This window comes from Lotus japonicus, chromosome 5 (assembly GCF_012489685.1).
Source record: "Lotus japonicus ecotype B-129 chromosome 5, LjGifu_v1.2".
In the NCBI taxonomy this organism is placed as follows: domain Eukaryota; kingdom Viridiplantae; phylum Streptophyta; class Magnoliopsida; order Fabales; family Fabaceae; genus Lotus; species Lotus japonicus.
In genome coordinates, this window is record NC_080045.1 from 40503515 (window position 1) to 40527995 (window position 24481).

The 24481-nt window shown below is 35.9% G+C and overlaps 1 pseudogene; it reads left to right on the forward strand.

Moving 5' to 3' along the window:
* Nucleotides 1-23: 23 nt before the first annotated feature.
* Nucleotides 24-1563, forward strand: LOC130718878 (putative FBD-associated F-box protein At5g38570; annotated as a pseudogene).
* Nucleotides 1564-24481: the final 22918 nt, after the last annotated feature.

A 24481-nucleotide genomic window follows, 5' to 3' on the forward strand; every position in this document is an offset into this window, starting at 1 on the left:
AAGAAGCTTTGGAATTATAAAAAAAAACTTTATTATAAAGGGAAAATTAGTTCACATTCATACAAGTTAAAAATCCCCTCCCATCTCTTGTATCTGCTTTATTCGAGCTTCCATTGAGCCTCCAATGGAGGATACGATTAGCAATTTGCCAGATGAAATTCTCTGCCACATTTTCTCCTTTCTTCCCACTGAGGATGTTGTTGCCACTACTGTTCTCTGAAAGAGGTGGAGACCACTCTGGCTTTCAGTACCTACCCTAGACTTTGACAAAGATCGATATCTCGAAGGGAAGTAGTCGAAATCGTACTCTGATTTCAGCAATTTCGTATACGCTGCTACTCATTCACGAGGTTTGCATCCACCCATAAAAAACTTTACCCTCAGAACAGGTTACCATTGTCCATTTTACGATGTCACGGAATGGTTAAGAGGAGCAAAAAAACGCCAACTCGAGAAACTCGAAATCTAGCATCCCGATTCACCAGTGCCTAACTGTATTTTCAGATGCACAACCCTAGTTGTTCTCAAGCAGCATGATGCAAATTTTGGTGTTGTTTCTTGTGTTGACCTTCCCTCACTCAAAACACTGTATATGAAAAATATTGAGTTTTTAAACCGTCAATTTTTTATGAACCTTCTTTATGGATGTCCAGTTCTTGAAGATTTGGAAATATATGACGTAATTTTTTATGACTCAAATTCGAAGAGGATGAAATATCTTTTAATGACTCTCCCTTTGAGGGGAAGGTTAAAACTTTATCCAATTTGGTTAGAGCCAAGGTCGATTTTTTCAATGTTTTTCATATTCCTGTGAAAGCTTTTTCCAATGCACAGTTTCTGCACTTAAACAAGGTCTGCTACTTTGTATATAAAAAAAGGAGAATGTGTTGAGTTTGTTATTTGTTTCATTTACACCACAGATAATGTCTCATAATTTATCTCTAAAACTCTTGCAGTGTGATGCGGACATTCTTGTGTTTCTCAATTTAACTTATCTGGAGCTCTCCTTTGGATGCTCTCTTAAATGGAATTCGGCGCTTGATTTGCTCAAACATTGTCCTAAGCTTCAAACGGTTGTCTTTGACATACGTTTTGATGAGGATAAGGTTTGGCCAGACCCAGGTTTTGTTCCTGAATGCTTTTCTTCTAATCTTAGGAAGTGCTTTATTAAAGGTTATGCAGGAGTGGATTATCAGATGAGATTAGCAAGATATGTTTTGCAAAACGCAACCTTGTTACGTTCCATGATCATTTGCAGTTGGTATTCCTAAAATGATCCGAGAAAGCTTGAAATGATAACAGAATTGGCCTCATACCCAAGGAGCTTTGCAGTTTGTGAACTTTTATTTAAGTGATTGATATGCTTGTTAGTAGTTGGAAATTATTCCTAAATTGGATGACTGCATTTGTTTATAGTTTAATGTATCTGCTGGTTTTGGTGCTTTTGTTAGACGCAAACTCTGTTTGTTGTTGTACTCTGCTAGTTTATTGTTTTTGAAAATTGCTGATGTTATGCACTACAGCTACTTTTGCAAATTTGACCAACTGAAATGAGAGTATATTTTCTGCTTTGTTTTGTTGATGTGTATGCGTGTGAGTCTTAGACCTTTTAACCTTCCTAACTACTTTGAAGTATTTAAAAGCACTTGAGAAAATAAATTATTTTAGCTTGAAAATTTCTGATTGCTTCCAGCTTGAATTGATTTAGTATTTTGTGTCATTTGTAGTTTCATTCCTTCCATCTCACTACTAACTTATTTCAGATTTTGAAAAAAAGGATAGAAGAACAATTGAATGATACCAGTAAGAATCTATAGTTTCTGTTTTCAAGTCTTCTAAGTGCTGCTAGTTTGTTAAACATGTACAAACATGTGTTGATCTTATCTCCTTTTTCAAATTTTATTAAACTTCTAAAATAATCCCAATTCCCAAATGTACACGAAGTTAAAAGTAAACACAGAAACACACACACACACACATATATATAAAGCCAACAACTGGTTTTTTCTATATGATATTTAAGTTTGTTTTAGCTATAAAAGAAACGAGTCACCAACCATAAGTCCATACTAGAGTCACCATTTTCACATCTTGCTTTATGTCCTCGACCCTCTTGCATATCATGGGGTCTGCCAAAATTTCAAGTGTCACCCTTCTCCAGTGTCCTGTTTATGAGATATACTTTGGTGTATGGATCCACCCTGCAGACTATTTTGAATATAGACTTTGATAAAGTTACTAGACTCATTTGATGGGTTCTGTCTACATATGTTGCATGCTTCTACATCCTCTAAGTATTTTTAGTAATATAACAATAAGTCAATATCATGCTAGAAAAGAGCCAAGTGCTTACTCTCTTGTATGACCTCCACGAACAAGCTTGCATGCTTAGTTTAAAGACAAAAGGAGAGCTTTTTTGTTTTCTTAGATTCCAGTCTGTTTGGGAAAACATATTTGATCTTATTTTATAGCATAAGAGCTTACACAAGTATTTGAGAGAACTTATATAAATAGCTTATGTTTACCTATAATCTGTTTTGAGCCTATTTTCATAAGCTATTCATTAATATGAATAAGAGCTTATGTTTACCAATAACCTATTTTCAGCTTATGTTTACCTATAACCTATTTTCAGCTTATTTCAATAACTTTCTTAAATTAGCTTATAAATAAGCGCTTATGCGATAGGGTCATATCCACTTTATTAAATTGTTTACCCTAACATACCATATATCTGCTTAGACCTATAGGTGCAATGTTAATTGGGTCTCTATATATATAGGAGGATCTTGGGAAGGTATCTTTTCCAATAAGATTTTTAGGCCCCAGTCGACTAGGGACTATGCATCTGATGTAAACAAATTCTGTTCATCTTATTGGCTCTTTTTGTTATGCTAAATCAAACTAATAGGCATTCATTGAACGAAAAGACATAAAGCATTGGTTGTCTTGTGTGTAATAAATGAATTTTTTTGCCTTATCATGGTTGCAAGTAAGCAGAGGTGCTAAATCAAACTAATAGGCATTCACTTAACAGAAAGACATAAAGCATTGGTGGTGTCTTGTGTGTAATAAATGAAAAATTTCGCCTTATCATGGTTGCAAGTAAGCAGACGTGCCATCTACTTGATTGCAGCCTTGCAGGCGCTACAACACTTTTCAATTTTCATGAAACCAAAAATATGGGCGCCTTTTATGCTAGTTTCACCATTTCTGAATTTCAAGACACAAATTGTAAATGTGCACTCTTCTTCAACATATCAGATTTTAAACCCCACTCCCAAACGAAGATTCCTTTTTCTTCCAATCACAGCCATTCCTTAATATCAGATCTGCAAGTCATGTTGCAGCGACTAATTCCAATCAACTCAGCTCCGTCAATCATCTATTCTTCGTTTTGTCGTTGTCGCGTATAGAAGTGTTTCAAAGAATAATTCTGGTATGTATTATTCACTCAACAGAGCAACATATATACACATGAAACCCTATTCTATTAAAGGAATGATATAATTCCTTTCTTAAATTAAGGAAATAATATATGTACTACTAGTTTACAGCTAACAAAATATAACCCACTAATTTAGCTAACAGAATATTTGACTTATCTTAACACCCCCACTCAAGTTGGTGCATGGATATCACACATTCCCAACTTGAATAAAGATTCATTGAACACCTTGCTTGCCACTCCTTTAGTGAGAACATCAGCTAACTTTAATTCCGATCTTACAAATGGAAATGAAATTATTCCAGCTTCAAGCTTCTCTTTGATGAAATGTCTGTCAATCTCTACATGTTTTGTTCTATCATGTTGGACAGGATTATGAGCAATTGCTATTGCAGATGTATTGTCACAGTACAAATTCATAGCTTCATTCGGTTTAAAGCCCAAATCTGACAGAACATTTCGTACCCACAGAAGTTCACACACCCCAAGTGCCATGCCTCTAAACTCTGCTTCAGCACTAGATCTTGCTACTACCGGCTGTTTTTTACTCCTCCAAGTTACAAGATTTCCCCTTACAAACATAAAATATCCAGAGGTAGACCTTCTATCATTTTTGGAACCTGCCCAATCAGCATCAGTGTACCCTTCAACCTTTAAATTTCCATGATTTGAGAACATAATTCCTTTTCCGGGAGTGGACTTCAAATATCTCAAAATCCTCTCAACCGCGTCCATGTGAGGCTTGGGAGGATCATGCATAAATTGACTCACAACATTCACTGCATAGGTAATATCTGGACGTGTATGAGACAAGTAAATTAGTTTTCCCACCAGCCTCTGGTACCTCCCTCTATCTGTAGTTTCTGAATCTGAGCATTCAAAGAGCACATGATTTTGTTCTATTGGTGTATCAACTGGTTTACACCCTAGCAACCCAGTTTCAGATAATAAGTCAAGAGTATATTTTCTTTGGCATAGAAAAATAACATGTTTTGACCTAGCCACTTCAATACCCAAGAAATATTTGAGGTTTCCAAGTTGTTTCATCTCAAATTCAAAGGCAAGGTACTATTGCAAACTAGAAATCTCATCCTGGTCATTTCCAGTAACTATCATATCATCTACATAGATAATCAAGGCTGTAATTTTACCTTTTTGTTTCTTCAAAAACAAGGTGTGATCAGAGTTACTTGCACTATAGCCGAAAATCTTCATAGACTTAGTGAACCTTCCAAACCATGCTCTTGGGGATTGTTTCAATCCATATAGAGCCTTCTTTAATTTGCAAACCTTCATTCCATTTGAATCTATCATGCCCGGTTGGGAGTCCATATAAATTTCTTCTGAAATTTCTCCATGTAGGAAGGCGTTTTTCACATCAAATTGTAAAAGAGGCCAATCTTGATTTGCTGCTAGTGACAAAAGTATTCTCACAGTGTTGAGTTTGGCTACCGGCGCAAACGTCTCTTGATAATCTACACCATAAGACTGAGTGTAACCTTTAGCCACTAGTCGTGCTTTATACCTCTCAATAGTTCCATCAGCTTTGTGTTTGATTGTGAAAACCCATCTGCACCCCACTGTTTTCTTCCCTCTTGGTAAAGGTACAAGATCCCAAGTGTTGTTTTTTTCTAAAGCTGTCATCTCCTCAACCATTGCTTCGGTCCATCTAGGATCTGCTAAAGCTTCCTGTACATTACTAGGAATAGAAATTGAGGATAATTGAGAAACAAATGATGCATATGACCGAGATAACTTGTGAGATGACACATATTTACTAATGGGGTATTTAACTTTGGCTTGGAGGTCAGGTACATATTGGATTGGAGGTTGACCATGGTTAGAACGGGGTGGAAGACTACATTGGACAATAGTAGACTCAGTGTTAGGCATGTTGATGGTCTCATGCAAACAAGGTTCATTTTCATTATCAGTTTCATGCAAATAAGAATCAACTTCAGAATTGAAAACATGATCCACTTCATCTACAATTGTATTATCCAAGATAGGATCAAGAGATACCTCTGAAGAATCATGTTGAACCCGTGGAGAAGATTGAGCTAATTGGTTATGATCAGAAGGCGATGTATCATCTAAAGGAGAATTTCCCATATCTAGGATTGGCTTACTTCCTGCAGAGTGATTTTCACAAGATAATTTCTCTTCACAATATAATTGTGTATCAATATCAAACATACTAACATCCTGATGTTGCACTTCACTAAAATTCCCCCCTTGAAGTGTAGAATCAACATAAAAAAATTTATCTTCATGAAATGTCACATCCATAGAAATATAAAATTTCTTTGACGTTGGATGGTAAGCACGATAACCTTTTTGAGTTGATCCATACCCAACAAAAACACATTTAATAGCTCGTTCTTCAAGTTTTGTTCGTTGATGTGGGTGTAAGTGTACATATATAACACATCCAAAAACATGAGGCAGTAAATGAACTATGGAAGGAAGAACACAATGATCAGACAACACATCTAGAGGTCTTCTAAAGTTCAGCACACTAGAAGGGGTTCGATTAATCAAATAAACAGCAGAGTTCACAGCTTCTCCCCATAAATGAAATGGAACATTACCATCTATTAGAAGTGATCTAGTCACTTCTAATATATGTCTATTTTTCCTCTCAGCCACTCCATTTTGTTGGGGAGAATAAGAACATGTTGTTTGATGCAAAATCCCTTTAGAGTTCATAAACCCTATTAATTCAGTCTTCAAAAATTCTCCTCCATTGTCTGATCTAATGACCTTTATGCATGTGTTAAATTGTGTAACTATCATTTGATGAAAGGAACGAAACACATCACATACTTCGCTTTTATGTCTAAGCAAATAAACCCAAGTTACCCGAGTACAGTCACAAACAAAACTGACAGACCATTTTTTTCCATTATTTGTAGATTGCGGGGCAGGGCCCCAAACATCTGTGTGAATTAAAGAGAAAGGAAAAACAGTTTTGTTATTGCTTAAGGGAAAAACAGCACGATGACTTTTCGCCATTACACAAGTTTCACAAAGAAAATATGAAATATTGCATTTATGAAATAACGACGGAAATAATTTTTTCAAATAACCAAAAGAGGGATGTCCCAGCCGTCTAGGCCATAACCAGATTTCCTTTTTATTTTTATCTTGTGTGTTCTCACTTGCAAGATAAGCCAATGCTCATTTATGAGTTTGTTGTGAAACATTTTCAAGATAATACAGCCCTTCACTTTCTCTACCACTGCCAATCTTCTCCTTGGTCTGTAGATTTTGAAAAACACAATGGGTTGGGTAAAATGGGGCAACACAAGAATGAGATTTGGTTAATTTGCTAACAGAGAGAAGATTACAATCCAATCTAGGAACAAATAAAACATTTGGTATTGATAAGGAGGGTGAGAGGGATACAGTACCAACACTTTCAATAGGAGATGAGACTCCATTGATAATGATAGTTTTAGAACTTTTAGGGGAAAATTTAGTAAATTTATGAGGATCACAAGTCATATGGTCAGAAGCACCTGAATCAATTATCCAATCGCTATCTTTAGTAACAACAGAAAGACTAAGAGCAGAGTTAGATATACTTGACTTGGTTACAAAACCAGCAGCAGTAGAAATATGGCTCTTAACATTTTCTGCCTTGTTACTGGGATTAGTTTTGCCTTTTGGATGCCAATCTGGATAACCATGGATTTTAAAACATGTTTCCATGACATGATTATCCCCATTGCAGTGGGTACACTTGCGAAATCCCTTCTTAGGATACTTCTTGACAGCAAGAGCGGATCCCTCAATAGACTCACTACCAAGCATAGCCTCTTGGCGATTTGCCTCAGCAAAACAGTTGCATAAACTGATTGAACATTTGGAAGAGGAGTGGTAGCAAGGATACGACCACGAACTCCATCCAAATGTGAGTCCAAGCCAGCCAAAAACACATAAACTCGTTGAGAATTAACCATCTTGTTATACTTCTCAACATCTTTAGGGCATTCCATGGTACAATCTTTAATAGCATCATACTCATGCCATAACCTCTGCAATTTACCAAAGTAGGTAATAACAGATCCTCCATTTTGCTGAGTAGAGATTACCTCACGATACAATTGATATGCTCTTGATGCATCTTGGTTGACTGAGTACGTCTCCTTCACAGTTTCCCAAATATCCTTTGTCGTAGCTAAGCGAATGAAGAGAGATCTGGTTTCTTTGGTCATGGAGTCCAGAAGCCAAGACTTGACCAAGCAGTTTTCATCTTCCCATGCTTCGTATTCATCAGATTCCTTATTTTTGGGTGCAGCCTTTGATCCAGAGATGTAACCCCAATGTTTTCTACCTCTGATCTTATTCTACGCATTCAACGACCACTCAACATAGTTGGTGCCGTCAAGTCGTTCTGGGGTGAGTGATTCATGCATATGGGTAGCAGCGGAAGTCCCAGAATTAGATTTATTTTTATCAAGGGAAGCCATCAGAAATTATTCAGAGAAACCAACAAAGCACCGTTCCTATATTGTGGAGGCGGTGTTGGCTCTTGATACCATATAGAAGTGTTTCAAAGAATAATTCTAGTATGTATTATTCACTCAACAGAGCAACATATATACAGATGAAACCCTATTCTATTAAAGGAATGATATAATTCCTTTCTTAAATTAAGGAAATAATATATGTACTACTAGTTTACAGCTAACAGAATATAACCCACTAATTTAGCTAACATAATATTTGACTTATCTTAACATCGTGTTCGTATTCTGTCACTGCGAGGCTATTTAAAAGGAGACCTCCACTTCATTTTGCTTCGCGTCATCGATTAATCTATTCTGAAGGTAGATCCGGGAAATTCCTCTTCTCAGCCGTGTTCTAGATACCTTGCTTTCTTGAAGGTGCAAATTGTGTGTTCTCAAAAGCCCTAAAAGTCTTTCCTTTATACTTCTAACGTATTGTTAGGATGATAATAATCATTATTTTGAAAATGTCAAGGAAGTTTAAGTATTTAGTCTTTATGCTGACACATTGTGGTTTAAGACTTTTTATTGTGTTTGATCCTATTATATGCTCTTGGTATGTTAGTTATTTAACAATTGCAACATTGCTTCTACTATTTTGCTGCACTCTAGTTTTTACATTTAGCATTGAAAGGAATCCTATATTTAGTTTTGATCAGCAATAATCGCTGCATTGTAGTTCTTACATTTAGTTTTGATCAACAACAATTGCAACATTGCTTCACTTCATTGCCTATGTGAATAATAAATTCATATTGTTTTGTGACAAACTAGGGTAAAACTTGCATATGCCTTTGCTAGAAGTCTGGTTTGGCGTGTATAACTTTGTGGTGCTTGATAGAAGGTATTTATTTATCAAATGGTAGTTGTGGGTTAAACAATGGCAAGGGGAGGCCGCAATAGTAGGTTGATAGAAGGTATTTATTTATTTTAATGTGGTTGTGTTTATAAATGTAATGAATTATAAGGTTGACAACCTGAATTCCAGAGGATGCAGAACTTTGAGATGAAGATTGGGATAAATTTGAAGATGAATGTATGTCATATCCTTTTAGTGACTATTATTGCATAAGGTAACTTGTTATTAGTTGCTTTGTTTACTTCCATGATTCGCCAATGATCTCACTTTTGATTCCAAAGATGCATCTTCAAAAACCAAACTTGCATTCATTCAAGGTCGGGGATCACTTCTTTGACATGACAAGGTTTGATTCCTTTTGCATGCGTGAAAGCGAATATTCTCCACAAAAACCAGAGACTTGCAAGATTTGATTCCTTGAGCCGCAGTAAAGATTTTTTATAGTAACAAGAAATTCACAAGGTTCAATTTCAAGAGTAGCAGTGAAGACTCCAGTAGTCAGGGTCATGCAAGGATTGCCTCAATTACTAGCACCTAAGACTTTGGCTATAATGCTCCATTCTCTTTTGATAGTTATAATTGTAACGCCCCGATTTCTCGAGTGTCACACAGTAACCGATCACGTGTATTTTCTCAAAGAATTTTCGCCGATTAATTAATTAACCTTTAATTAATGATAAAAGATTCATTAATTGCGAAACTCTTGAAAGACTAACCTTTACAAATCTCGCGGAAGTAAACATCATCTCAAAACTTTTGAATTAAATAAAATACGTATGAAACATACGTCTAAAACCAAGGTAAATTATATCAACTTTAATTATCCAAATGAAAACAACATAATTTTCTCAATGCTTCCCGAACTCGGTACTCTCAACCCAAAGAGGACATGCATGTCTCTCAACCCAAACCTATTCCTTGGCCTCTTCCTCTTTATCTTCTTCCTCTTCATCAGGAGTGTAGTCGTCATCCGGTAGTGGCTCGTCACGGAGTATCAGCTCCCAAGGATGGGTCGTCGTCGTTATCTTCACTACCATCTACCCGCCCCCCAAATAAACACATAAACAAGTAGCGCAAGGGTCAGATCACATGTTCTCATAGAAACATTCACATGTTCATGTATTCTCATAAATAACAAGGTATAATAAGCATAATCTTTATATTATATCTCAGTCAGTCACCTAAGTTCAGTTAGGCTAGCGACCTCACCATTCACACAACCACCTCAACACCAATGGCCATAATCACGATCATCCGGAGATGAACAAATCTCGGAGGGGACTCACCGTACAACCCTCATTCATGTGGGGGGACACACCGTCCGCCAGACTCACCGTCTGACCACAGAATCACAAGGCGACCGCAGTCAGCCAATCACTTGGGGACTCATCATACAACCCACAAAACACCCTCGTGTGCAAGTAACCGTTTGTCTCTAACAGTACCATCGTTCTCATGGTCCATAGTCTTCACCAGACCTATGTCCAATTATTCACATTTTACTTGCAAGCGATTAAGTTCTCATTTCTCTTTGTTAAAGGCTCTATTGAGTCAACCTAGAGTCTTAACATTTTCACAAAACTTATATAACTTAAATGACAGTAAATAAGCACAGCACTAAAAGGAATTACAGCTAGGTGAGCGACCTTTTGGTAGTAATCAAGATAGGCAACATATAAGTCATTCCAAGGCACTTAACATGTTCTCATGCATATCAATACTTAGATCATGGCAACTCCACCCTCAAGTTATCACATAAACTTGTGCATGAGTCGGAAAGAAGAAAACTTGCCAACAACCACAAAAGTGGCTTAGCCGAACCCCAAAGGGTCCACGGTTTTCTAAAACACTTCCTCCCTTCCATCTCAACTTCACAAGTCAATGTCCAGCCAACAAACATAAACATATACTCTCCAAAAATCCAGCAAAGATCATGTTACAAATTGCTTCTTAAAATCATGTGATAATCTAGACAAATCTAGCATAAAATCATGGTTTTCATACATAAAACCTAGGGTCATTTGACAAACATCAACCTACTGATCAAGGCATCACACAAGCTTCCCAAATATGGTACAAATTCCAGAAATAATCAGCAATAATCAATACATTGAAAAGCTAAAGAAAAATCCACCAAAACCCAAGGTTTTGGCCTAGCCGAGAGCACCATTTGCTCTAGGGTTCTTTCTTTTTCTTTTGAAAAATATTTGGCCATCCTCGACGCCATTATACAGCAGAAAAACATCAACCTAAGGATCATCATTCTCAGCCCTAAGCATGCAATTTTAGTACCGAATTCGTTCTAAACATCAACATGGCAAAACTAGTCCAAATTGGCAACGATGGCAAGTAGCATGGTATCAACTTGTATCAAATTATAGGCTGCAACTTTCAAACCCTTAAACATGCATTCTACCCTCATCCAAACGTGCATCATACACCCAACTAAGATCAGAATATAGTCATGCTAACAAAGGAATCCATCATCACATAGAACCTAGACTCTACCCACTAGATCCACCCCTTACCTTTGGTGTTAGATTTGAGAAAGATGAAGGTTTGGTTCTGGAAAAAGATGAATGGAAAGGGCTACTCTCTGCTGCACCTTCAACCTTGGTCTGGTCTCCTCCTCTCCCTCTTGATCACACTTGCTTTCCCTCTTGCTCTTCTCATTTCTTCCTCTCTAGCCGCCACTCTCCCTCTCCCTTTCTCTCTTCTTTTCTTTCTTTTTCACTTCTGAATTGTGTGGGAAAAACAAGAGTGTTTGATTAGGTTTCCTTTCAGCCTTATAGTTCTCTCAAAAACTGAAGCAAAGTTCCCCCTTTTGCCCCTCTATACTCGGCCAAGACATGCACCATCAAGGGCATGCATAATTCACAATTTTTGAATGGGAACAAGGCATTAATGTCACTTAATTTTCTATTAATCCTTGTCTCAAAACTGACCAGCTTTTGTTCATGAGCCTTAAACCCTAATTATCTTCTCTAAACTCTTGCTAAATAGTCAACCAATTCAGCACAACCAAGTCAAACAAGCCTTCCCTCCTTCCTTCCTCATGAAATTCGACTAGCATGCATCATGGGCTAGGTTTTCCCTTTTCTCTCCTCCCTTCATAACTTGGCCCAAGTCCAACTAAATACTCTCCTATCTACTGATTAAGAGGCTCAAATAAATCAAGGCAAACTCCTTCTCTTGATTTTTAAAGAAACAATTTCGGACTTAAGAATTTTCTTCTAATAAAATTGCTAGTACAGAACAGCCTGACCTTCTGTCACTAAGGGCTCGTTTGGCACGTCGTATTAGGCATGATAGTATAAGCTTATACAATACATTATGAGTTTATCCATTGTTTGGTGATGACATTGTATTGTATAAGCTTATCCATTAAAGTCCCCTTATACATTAAAATGACGTATTATTTAATCCATCATGTGAGTGATGGATAAGGCATGATAAGGCTGTGATGTATAAGTCACCATCACCACCACCCTCTATTGCTGCCAACTTACACCATCATTGGCACCACCACCGCCACCACCCGATCACCGTCGCCGCCGCCACCACCACCGCCGCCGCCCTACCGCCACCACCACCATAATCACCGCCACCACAACCCTATCGCCACCACCACCATAATCGCCGCCACCACTTTATTGCCACTACCGACACCACAACCACCACCCTATCGCCACCACCACCACCATTGCCTCCACCCTCCACCGTCGCCGCCACCTTACTAAGCCGCCACCGCCTTACCACCACCACCACACTCTATCGTCGCCAACACCACAACCACCATTGCTGCCACCACCGCCACCACCCGATCACCACCACTGCCACCACCGCCACCGCCGCCGCCGCCGCCCTACCGCCACCACCGACACCACAACCACCACCCTATCGCCACCACCACCATAATCGTCGTCACCACTCTATTGCCACCACCGCCACTACCGACACCACAACCACCACCCTATCGCCACCACCACCACCATTGCCTCCACCACCGCCTTACCACCACCACCACCACCCTATCATCGCCACCACCACAACCACCATCGCTGCCACCACCACCACCAACCTATCTCCACTGTCACCACCACCGCCACCAACACCAACCTACCACCATTGCCACCACCACCACCAACCTACCACTACTTCCATCACCACCGCCACCACCGTTATAATCACCTCCATATTTGATTTTTATTATATACCATTATTCAATACTTCATTAAACATAAAATTGCATTAATTTAAACGATATGGTAAATTATACAGAGTATGTCCAAACGCTGGATAGTATAAGAAAGTTATCAGGGCTTATACTATCAGGCCTAATACTATCAGGTCTTATACTATCAGGCCTTATACTATACGTCGCACCAAACGAGCCCTAAAACAAGGCTATCTCCGGCTACAGAGGTCGGAATGACCTGAAACCAACGAGAGAATTTAGCTACCTCAGAGAGCTACAACTCTCATGAAGGAAGCTTTTCAAGATTAGGTCTTTAAGACCTCTCAAAAATTCACACAAGGTCACGGACAGTTTAGCAATTAAATCAAACTTCACTAAAAATTTCACTTTTATTCAATAAATCACTTAAGCAATACATAAGTAAGGTTAAGGTCTTACAATAATCAATTGTTGATGGTGACGATATCCTGCTTTCGTAGCGATTTTTCTAAGGATATCTATTACATAGTGATTCTTCTAAAGATATCTTTAAACACAGCTTTTGTAGCTAGAAAATCTTACATCACTATAAATATATTTCCTCTTTTTTTACTTGACAAGAAGGTTGGCAGTGTATTTTTCAAATGTTGGTAGTATAGGCCGACGTCATTTAGTGGTGTTCTTAAACATATTTTGGCGGTCTAAAATCGCCACAAACTTCAACTATAGCTATAAAGTTACAGCTTCTGGGGGTTATGAAAGAAATTGCTTCCCAGAAGTTACTCCTAAAATATTTCCCTAATACTTGCAGTAAGCCTCAACCCCAAGCAATGGCTAGAGCACCTGGGAGCATCTTCAATGCTAGTTCTTATTTCATAGTTCTTAGCACTATTTATGTGGGTCGTATTGCCACATGTGCTTAAACAACTCCATGCAAATTTTGCTTCAACCATGAGTTCTTAGTTCTTAGTTCTTAACACTATTCATTTGGTCCCACAATATCATTATAGTAGTAATATTTTTTACTTTCATATAATTTTGATTTAAATTTAAATGCTAATTCTACACCTAAATTAAATAAATTGATGAATGAGAGAGAAAAAATTAACTTTTCATGCTAAGAACTCAAAAAGTAAAACATCTTATATAAGAACCTAGTTCTTATTTTTAAGAACTAAGAACTCAACGTCATCTCCTCTAATGGTTAAGAACTCAGTTCTTAGTTCTTAACTCAAAAATAAGAATTAAGAACCTTGCATTGGAGATGCTCTAATAAGCTCATTTTTTTAACTCAAACACGTCCTTCAACAAATTTTAGTATAATCATATCCCCTGGTTCTCATTGGTACAAACAAAAGAGCTACATGTTAACCTATAACAACTCTAAGGGCCCGTTTGGTGGCCAGGACATGATATGATAGGACATGATAGTAATCATATCCTGTTGTTATCTGTCGTTTGTTGCACCAGCAGGATATGATAGGATAGAACAGGATAGGATACCAGTTATATATTTTCTTTCAGTATCCTAACTCCAAATTAAATTATTTTAATATTATAAAATTAAAATAATATTCATTAATAAATATAAAAACATTAATTTAAATAAAATAAAATAAAAAAATTATTATCTATACTATATATAAAGGGAAAGTTTTTGCAGCCTGAAGGGCGACTTTGTCATTCAATATTTTATTGTACATCACTTTCAAATTAAGCATGGATATTTATGTAAAAATGCTACATATTTCCCTTAGTTTTGATCAGGACCGTTGATTGCATCTGCAATGTTGTTGACATCCCTCATATGTTAATGCCTCTTCCTCTTCCCCATTCATCAGTTACACTTTCTCATAAACATCTTGGGCTTCAACAATCTTCCCACCATTCAATGAATTTAATTCATCCTCACATTGGCACTCCTAAGATCAAACAAGTTTGCATCGTCTCTTCCTCTTCCACCTTCTCAAGTTCCACCTTATCATCCACCTCTTTAGCTTCAACTATCTCCCTATAAAATGTCTTCAACAAGCTTTCCTCACATGTGCACTCTCAAATCAAAGCACGCACGCAACAGAGAAACACGATTCTACCAACCCTCTGCACCACCTGTGCCAATCTCCACATCAAGGTATAACTCAATCACTTATGTTTCATTCCTTTGATTATATTCAGTTTCATATCTGAATAATCTTTTGTTTTATCTCACACATTCCCTTCCTGTTTCTTTAACAGACAAGTCCTACTTATCATCCTCTACATTACTGTAAGAACTATCTTTTGAACACTTTTTTTTTTTGCTTTTCATGTTGGCATTTTCTCTAAGAAATAGTTTCTGATTTATAATTCAGGCATATTTTGCTATATATGTTAGTGCAGTTGTTGTTAACTTGAAATAACAATTTTAATTTTTTTTGCTATTGTTAACTTCATTGTGTGCATGGTTATGCTACAGAATCAAAAACATGGACGGATAATTTGCTTGCAGTTCTGGAGAATGTGTATTTTCATGACCATCATCTGCCATGATTTTAGAAGTCATTGCTAATCCATCTACAGCAAGTTTGCAACGTTCGAATGTCACTCAAATCATTTTAACTCTTCTTCTCCCAATTTTCAATTTTTCACCAGTACCTTCTTCTCTCCCCCCCCCCCCCAAACCACTGATGAGTTGCATTCGTCTTTTTTTTTTGTTTTAATTCACCTACCCAAGATAGAAAATCTAAGGACTTCATCACATTTTTTGTAACACATACCTTAAAGGTTTACTGCATTATTTTTTTTCATTATTTAATACATAATTTGGTCTCTTCATTTCTCATAAATGCATACTGTTGTGATTCTCAGATTTCTATTATATTTGTTATGTTATGTTACAGTGCCTTTAAACTTAGTTCTTTCATGGTGCCTTATGTCATAAGCTTACTTATTCTTAGTTCTTTTGCCATCTCTATTTCATTTGGAGCATACTTCTATCCGTGGCTTAATCACTTGAGGTCCACTGAATGAAAATAATTAATCAATTGGCAAAAAAAATTGTCACATTTGCTACCAACCATCTGGATAAGGTTAAATAAATAAGAAACCTTGCAGAAATTTAGGCAGGTTAAAACAATATTGTTTTTTTATTCAACATTATTCCTCTTATCCTATTTGGTGGAGACACTGGAAGAGAGCAGGACTGATTTTTTAATAGAACAATTTTAACTTATTTTGTAATGACTTTCAAGTAATTTGTGAATTCATAGTTTTGTGGTCAATTGATCAATAATTAGGATTTTTATTTTGTTGTTAAACTTTAATTGATTTTATGTTGAGCTTTGATTTAATTTGCAACTGAACTTGATTTTTTTTACCTTACTTTTCAAGATACTAGAGTATTTTTAATCTTCTCTACTGACATTGGTGTGTTATTTTTTTTCACCAGAATGTCTCTTTGTATCATTTTATTTAATTTTGATGTTTTTCGGGACTCTTAAGTACTCTATGTGATAAGGATAATGATGGTGGTTATATATGGTCGGGTGGTGTTAAACTTTTAGAATAGGAACCTCCAATTTGCACTTTCCTGCTCACTCTTATTTGTTAACTACTTTATGTCTTACTTGAAATTGATTGCTTATAGTTATAAGGAATGTAGTTATATATAGTGGGGTGATGTTAAAAATTGAGAATAAGAACAAGCACTTTGCACAAATGCAGTACTTCCCTTATGAATAAGTTCCATGACCACAAAAGAATGAAGCTTATTAACAGATTTGGAAACACAAAGATTAAGAAAGCTTTGTTGGATTGTAAGAGAACAAAATAAGAATTATACGTGGGGAGCGAATGGTAAGAATTCTGGAAAATTGTTGAATTTGGGAGGAGAGTATTGACTTTTGGTGTAATGCACACAATTTTTATGTGAGGGTCATTAAGGCCCCTTGAGTTAGTGTTTGCCTAAAAAAATATTATTTGGTTTTCCTTTTCTTCTTCCCTGGAGGCGAGGAAGAAGGTTGAATCAGTTGCTGGTCTCTTTCTCTCTCCAATTCGACTTCCAAATTAGCTAAGTGACCATCCACGTAAACCTCATCCATTAACAAATAAACGGTAGGACCAACGTTGTAGACGGCCAGCAAAGTCAGGGACCATCTGTGTAATTAAATTAGGTGGGGGACTAAAATCATGGAATTGGTAAACGTCAGGGACCAAAGTTGCAATTAAGCCTTTAGGAATCTATTTTTTAAAATTACATTCCGGGGCGGGCCTCTCATTATGAGAATTAAAATGCTATGAAAATTGCTATAGAGGAAACTCAAACATATTGAAATTGAAATATAAAAAATTAAAATCCTAATTTAATATTTTATTTGAGTAAATGAAAAATTTGTGGGATTTTTTTATAGTTTATTTCTTAGGAAATTATATAGTCAAAAAATTAATATGAATTTGAGATAATTTTGTTGATTATTAAAGGTTAATGATGAATCATAATAAAGAAAGAATTGAATAGTTACACGTAGTATATGATACTCCCTCCGGTCCTATTTATAAGCAACAAAAAAAAAATTCACATAGTTTAAGAAATGTAGTAAAACTAGATAAAATGCATTAAATTTGTCTTGAATCAAAATAAACTTCCAAAATTACCCTTTGTTATTCGTGTTGGAAAGTGCGAAAGAGATAGAATAATTAATGAGACATATTCTACAAGTTAGAATTAATAAGGGCATCATTGAAAAAAAATAATTAATATAGCTCAAACTTTCATTTGGTTCTTATAAAAAGGACCAAGATTTTTCTTCTCTTTCATGCTTATAAATAGGACCGGAGGGAGAAATATATAACACAAAGCTATTCAAAATTTTAAATTCAAAAAATGTAACGGCTGAAATTGGGCACATGCCTTTGAGAGATTATTTAAACCTCACAAAAAACAATAATTTTTAGTTAATTTCTTATAAACTTATTTTGAAAAAAAAATGATGGAGACACTTCTACAATAATGGGTACGTAACAAAATGCATTATTATTTCACTTTAAAATGTTAATTATCACTATATTCCAAAAATTAATTTACATTGATTATTTATAATTCTAAAACTAAATTCTAATCTTTTTTGTTTCAAAAAAAAATTCTAATCTTTTTTTTATCACAAGAGGAAAACAAACTAAATTCTAATCTACTTTAATTTAAATTCTAAAATAATTAGAAATAATTAATTAAATCCTTTAATTTTTATTCATTTACTATATTAAAATTAAATTACACTTAAAAATGTTCTTATTCTTGATTTCTACCGTTAAGGTTTTAATGGAATTTGGAATGAGTACACATTAATTGTATTAATACGTTAGGACATCAGTTTTACTCTATTTTTTTTTCCACATGCCTTGAGTTATATTCTCTATTCTCTTATAAAAGGCTGACACTTTCTTTTGCGACCTTTGCTATTAAGCACGAGAAACGTGTCGTTAAATCATTCACTATAATGTGTTAGGGAAAAAAATAAAAAACAAACATTCATTAAAAAAACTTACAAATTTATGATTTGTTATATCTAAAATAAATTTATTCTTTTAATCCATAAAATATCTTTTAATAAATAACACAAAAAAAAACACAAAAAGAAAAAAACAAAAATGGATGTCCCCGTGCATCGCACGGGTAAAAAATACTAGTTCATAAATAGTAAAGTAGACTACAAATATTGACGTATTAATAGTAATAGACTAATTTAATATTTTTCATCTCCTATTATTTAAAAATTAATAATAATTTAAGTATAAAGTATTTTTATATAATAATATTTTTTTTAGTTAATTTTTTTTATTTATCATGTGTCACAACTAAGTGAAAACGAATTGATTATAAATATTATTTTTTAATAGTAATGGACTAATTTTCTATTTTCATCTCCTATTATTTAAAACTATTTATCTACTTATATAATAATTTATAATTTAAATATAAAGTCCTTTTTAAATAATAATATTCTTAATTTAGTTAACTTTTATTGTTAATTATCACATGTCACAACTAAGTGAAAACCAATTGGTTAGTAGCATAATTTTATTTAAAATATAAGCTATCTTCAAAACAATAAAATATGCTAGTTAATAAAATTTAAATTAATTTTAGTTATTTTAAAATATAGACTCATTCATGAAAATGTAAAAAAAATTAAATTTAATAGAATGATCAATTTTTAAATGCATTTTTTATTCAAATATAACATTTTTTCTTATCATATCATGTCCTTATCATGTGCACCTCAAACACAAGATAGGATAAGAGCCTATCATGCTCTTATCCTATCCTGCTCACATATCATATCCTATCATGACCACCAAATGGGCCCTAACTATACTACACATGAATGTCTATAACAATGCAAAAAACCTCTGAAAGTACATAATGAAATTAACAGTTCATTTCAACTAATTATAGAACATGCATCTGAGTAAACACCATGTGGTTTTAATATGCTCATTTTTTTCTTCAAACACATCATGCAACAAATTTTACTATTAGGTAAAATGTCCAATCTATTGGGAAGATTACTCCAAATTGGTAATACCCACTAGCTGCTGTGTGAGATGTTCCAATTGATTTACCAAAAGCTGCAACCACATTCATGGCACTCAAGTAAGGTTAAACTAAGAAATGATAAAATCCTTCATTCATCTAAGAGTATACAAAATTGTTACAATTGGTTACATTCGTGCAATAAATGACTTATTTTGATGGCATTCTGAAATGCTTGTGTTGAGAGTGATCTCATCCCCAACGACACCAAATATGGTGATACTGACACTGTGAGGTTGAACTCTCTAGTTTTTCTTTTGCAAATAGTGCGGCTCGACGCTGTCTATGAGCTACAATAGAACAATGCAAGAAAAAGCACACCCACTAGCTGCAAGAGAAATGATTCAACATCAGTTACCTTTGGCTACCAGTGAGGGTGTAGGACTAAGATAAGCTTCCCCACTCTTGAGTTTTATCAATTTAGGTAGGTGACCACTAATGTAGACCACTTTTAAAATTGTCTAATTTTAGACCACTTTTTTTAATTTATTATAACAGGTCAACACATCTTTTTTTAAAGAAATTTAATATATGATATATTTTTAATGATATTTTATCTTAAAAAAAATGTGTTAACCTGTTATACTCAGTCAAAGTAGGTGGTGTAAAATTACACCACCTAAAAATGGGCATATTAGTTTCTCCCTTCAATTTAATCAAGCCATGAGTAACAACAGTTCTAATACTTCTTCACGGCAACTAAAAAGACCAGTGATATCCATTCTTCACCAAAAAAAGACCAGTGATAGTAAAAGAATCTCTTTGATTAGACAGATTTTTCTCCACACAATTAATAGTACAAGAAACCGTTCAAAATATCACATTAGGGAAAGCAACAAGTAACAATCAAAATTGAAAAACCAAAATGAAAATGGCTGCTATATACGTTTGTCTATATAAGTGTGAAAAATGCATTACTCACTTGAGTAGTAATCATTGAAAATACTACATTGTTTTTAGGTCTAAATACTCTAGAGGTCCCTAAAATTGTATGAAATATGAAAATAAGCCCTTAATTTTTTTTTTCGACTTGGGATCCTTGAATTTTTTTTTAATCTAAAAGGGTCACTACTCGTGTTTCAGGCTTATGTGGCTCAATTTTTACACAATCAGAACTTCCGCGTGGTTTTTTATTTTCCATGTCGGATAATAATTAAATAATTTTTTTTAATTACAACTCAGGGACTTAATTACTCAATCCAATTTCCTTTTGGTTCTTCTTTCTCAGTAGGGAGTGAGAAAACCATCAACTTCTTCCTCCAGAACCCTAGTCGCCAACCTCCAATTTCCTTTTGGTTCTTCTTTCTCAACAGGGAGTGAGAAAACCATCAACTTCTTCCTCCAGAACCCTAGTCGCCAACCTCCAATTTCCTTTTGGTTCTTCTTTCTCAGTAGGGAGTGAGAAAACCATCAACTTCTTCCTCCAGAACCCTAGTCGCCAACCTCCAATTTCCTTTTGGTTCTTCTTTCTCAGCAGGGAGTGAGAAAACCATCAACTTCTTCCTCCAGAACCCTAGTCGCCAACCTCCAATTTCCTTTTGGTTCTTCTTTCTCAGCAGGGAGTGAGAAAACCATCAACTTCTTCCTCCAGAACCCTAGTCGCCAACCTTCTTCCTCTTCTTCTTTTCTCTCCACATAAAACCCTAGCCACAAACCTTCACATAAAAGGAGCTTCTTCTTCTTCTTCTTCTCCTTCTTCTTCTTCTTCTTCTTCTTCTTCTTCTTCTTCTTCTTCCTCTTCTTCCTCTCTTCTTCCTCTTCTTCCTCTTCCTCTTCCTCTTCTTCTTCTTCTTTCTTCCTCTTCTTCCTCTTCTTCTTCTTCTTCTTCTTCTTCCTCTTCCTCCTCTTCATCCTCCTCTTCTTCCTCCTTTTCCTCCTCTTCCTCCTCCTATTCCTCCTCTTACTCCTCCTCTTCTTCCTCCTGTTCATCTTCTTCTTCTTCTTCTTCTTCTTCTTCTTCTTCTTCTTCTTCTTCTTCTTCTTCTTCTTCTTCTTCTTCTTCTTCTTCTTCTTCATTAGTTCTGAGTTTTCAGATCTGAGTTTTGAGAAATTGGGTGTTACCCAAGTGCAAGCATCTGAGTCTGGTTTCACTTTGTTTCAGTACAGAGGAGGAGGGCTCCAGACCATTTGTAAGATCAAGTTTTGATCATGTAGTACAACTCTATGTTTTGATGATTACATGTTAACTATTATGTATGAACAATTATGATACTCTAACATTGTTTTCTGAGTGTTTAAATGACAGGCTCTGACTCTGGTCTAATTACACCTAAATCAGAAGCACTATGCCCAAGAGTAACTTTTGCAACGCTTTCGCACTATCTATGTTCAATCTGAACAGTAGAAAATGCTTCAGAAGATCTGAAGTTATTTAAGCTCTGATATGGATTCAGACCACTTGAAGTTTTGAAGACCAGAAGTTCTGAAGGTCCGGACGCTCTGAAGGTCCAGACGCTCTGATGGCCCAGAAACTGAGAAGTGAAGACTCTGAAGTCCAAGAAGCAAGCTGGCTCTGAAGACCAAGTACTTCACTCTGAGTTCAGAAGCAGAAGTCACAAAGGTCAGAGGATCCAAGCTTCCCTCTAACTCTGATCACCAAGCTTCACAAGTTCCAATATGAAGCGTCCCTTTGATCAGAAGTCACCTAGGATAAAGGTCAAGTCGCTATCCAAAGTACAAAAGGACTTGTACAATTCCTAACGACCTTACCTACCTTGATCAGCCACAGCAGAACCTGAAAATCCCAGATCTGCCCTCCAACGGTAGCATTCCATGCAACAATCAAACCCTAATCCTTGGAGTATATAAAGAGGCTGAAGATGAAAGATGCCGCCTAAGAAACTTTGTTCAAGTGCAAGCAATATTCAAATATTCTCTTAGAAATCTTTCTTCATTGAAATTCATTGTGTTCACTTTAGCTTTTAAGAAGCATCTCTTTGTAAACTCAAACTCTTAAACAGTTTGTTTAGTGTTCCTTGAGGAGACCAAGGTTGGTTAGATCCTTGAGAAGACTAAGAGAGTGAATCTTAATGTGAGCTGATTCAGTGTATTGTTAGTCACTTGTAGGTTTCAAGTGCAGTTGTAACAAACTCTGCTTAGTGGATTGTCTTCATTTTAAGAAGGAAAAAATCACCTTATCGGGTGGACTGGATTAGCTTGAGGGATTTATCAGGTGAACCAGGATAAAATCCTTGTGTGCTTTCCTTGAGTCTTATCTTAGCACTTTACTTCTTGATTTGAGAGTTTTGTCAAAAACTCAGTGGGATAAGTTTTATTTCTGAAAACGCTATTCAAACCCCCTGTAAGACCTAGGATTTTATACTTAAATAATTTATTAATTTCCAGCTCACGCATAGGATTCTGTGTAAGCGTGAGTGGAACTTGACTTGTGTTTGACCTTTTGACTAGTGTTATGAAGATGAAAGTTCACAATATGTTTAAGGATGACACTATAGTCATTTTGATTGATAGCACGAGCCGTATTCGCACCCAACTAAGGTCGAGAGTGTCCGAAAAAGGCTATGACCGCTCCCAGAGCACTGTTTAGGAGAATTTTAGAATTGGGGGTAGAATGAGAACCTCTGAGTATTTTTCCCATGACCAGTATTTCGATACGAAACCCTAGACTGTACGCTTGTTAGGTTTCGCTTCCCGGAGTCCGTCGAAGCTAGACTTTAACTTCTCGGGGACTTCAATTAAGACCTTGAATGAAGAATTTTTCTATTCGGAGCTTCTAACGAAGTTTCCATCTGCGATGCCTCATTCCTTTCGACGTTTCTGATCTTTTGCCTGAAGGAAGTTTCTTCATCTGACGTCGACTGCAAAAAGTAGTTTTTCGGCGTAAATCGACTCACACCGTCTTTGAGACGTTTTCCTCATTTAAATGAACCTTGATTTGAGTTTCGACATTCTGTCGCCGAATACTCAATTTTTATCAGCAAATGAAAGTACCAAAACGACCGAAACCACGAGATATCGATTTTTCAGATTTTCGCCTCAACTATAAAAAGGAAAAAAAATAAGAAAATATCTCATTTTCTCCCAAAGTGGCCGAGAGCTAGAGAGAGAAAGAGAGGGGTGCAGAGCTTTTTCTGATTCTTGCCCGATCGTCCTGATTTCAGAAGCTACGCGTAGGCACAGAGGTAAGGATGTTAAATCTTACTTCTATTTCTGCTTTCTGTCGGCTTATTCTATGTCTTTCTGTGCTCAAAGTTTTGAGCTTTTTATAAAAATGTCCGATTACCTCGATTTTTCTTTCCAACTATCTTCTACTGCAACCCAACATGCTATAATCGCTGTCAGTTTGTTCGTATTTGGACCGAGTCGCCGTAGATCTGAGTTTTAAAGCCCGAAACTCATTTTCTCTGTGAAATTACTTTTTGATTCAAAAAGTCTTGATCTTGCTTAGTGCTTTTAGAATTAGTTGTTATAAACGCCCCGATCTACAACCCTGTCGGATTTGTTTTCAAAGATTTTAACTTTGAGTTTTTGGTCATTAATTCATAACCAAAATGCCCCTTGTCGCATTTCGAATTCTAAAATTTTTCTGAGAGTTTCCCTGGACTAGATATCGCCTAAGAATACCTAGGAATTAAATTAGATCGAAGAAAAAGTTCGGGAAACCCGATTTTTTGGTAGTGGCCGAAACTTTTTGGAACTGTACCGTGTCCAAAAATAATTTTTGGGTCTGTATGGCTTGAGCCATAGCGTAGCCCTCTCCGTTGTCGAAATTTTGGCTTTGGTTTCGTGTCATTCCGAGTTCTGTAGCTCGAGTTATGCGCGTTTTAGCGAACGAAGTCTCCGTTGTTCATTCGTGCCTTAATGTGAACTCTGAAGCTTTAAAAGCTTTATTTCCAGTTTCGATTAGTGTTCTAGATTGATTACTTATAGTAGGACTTGTGTTGATGATTGT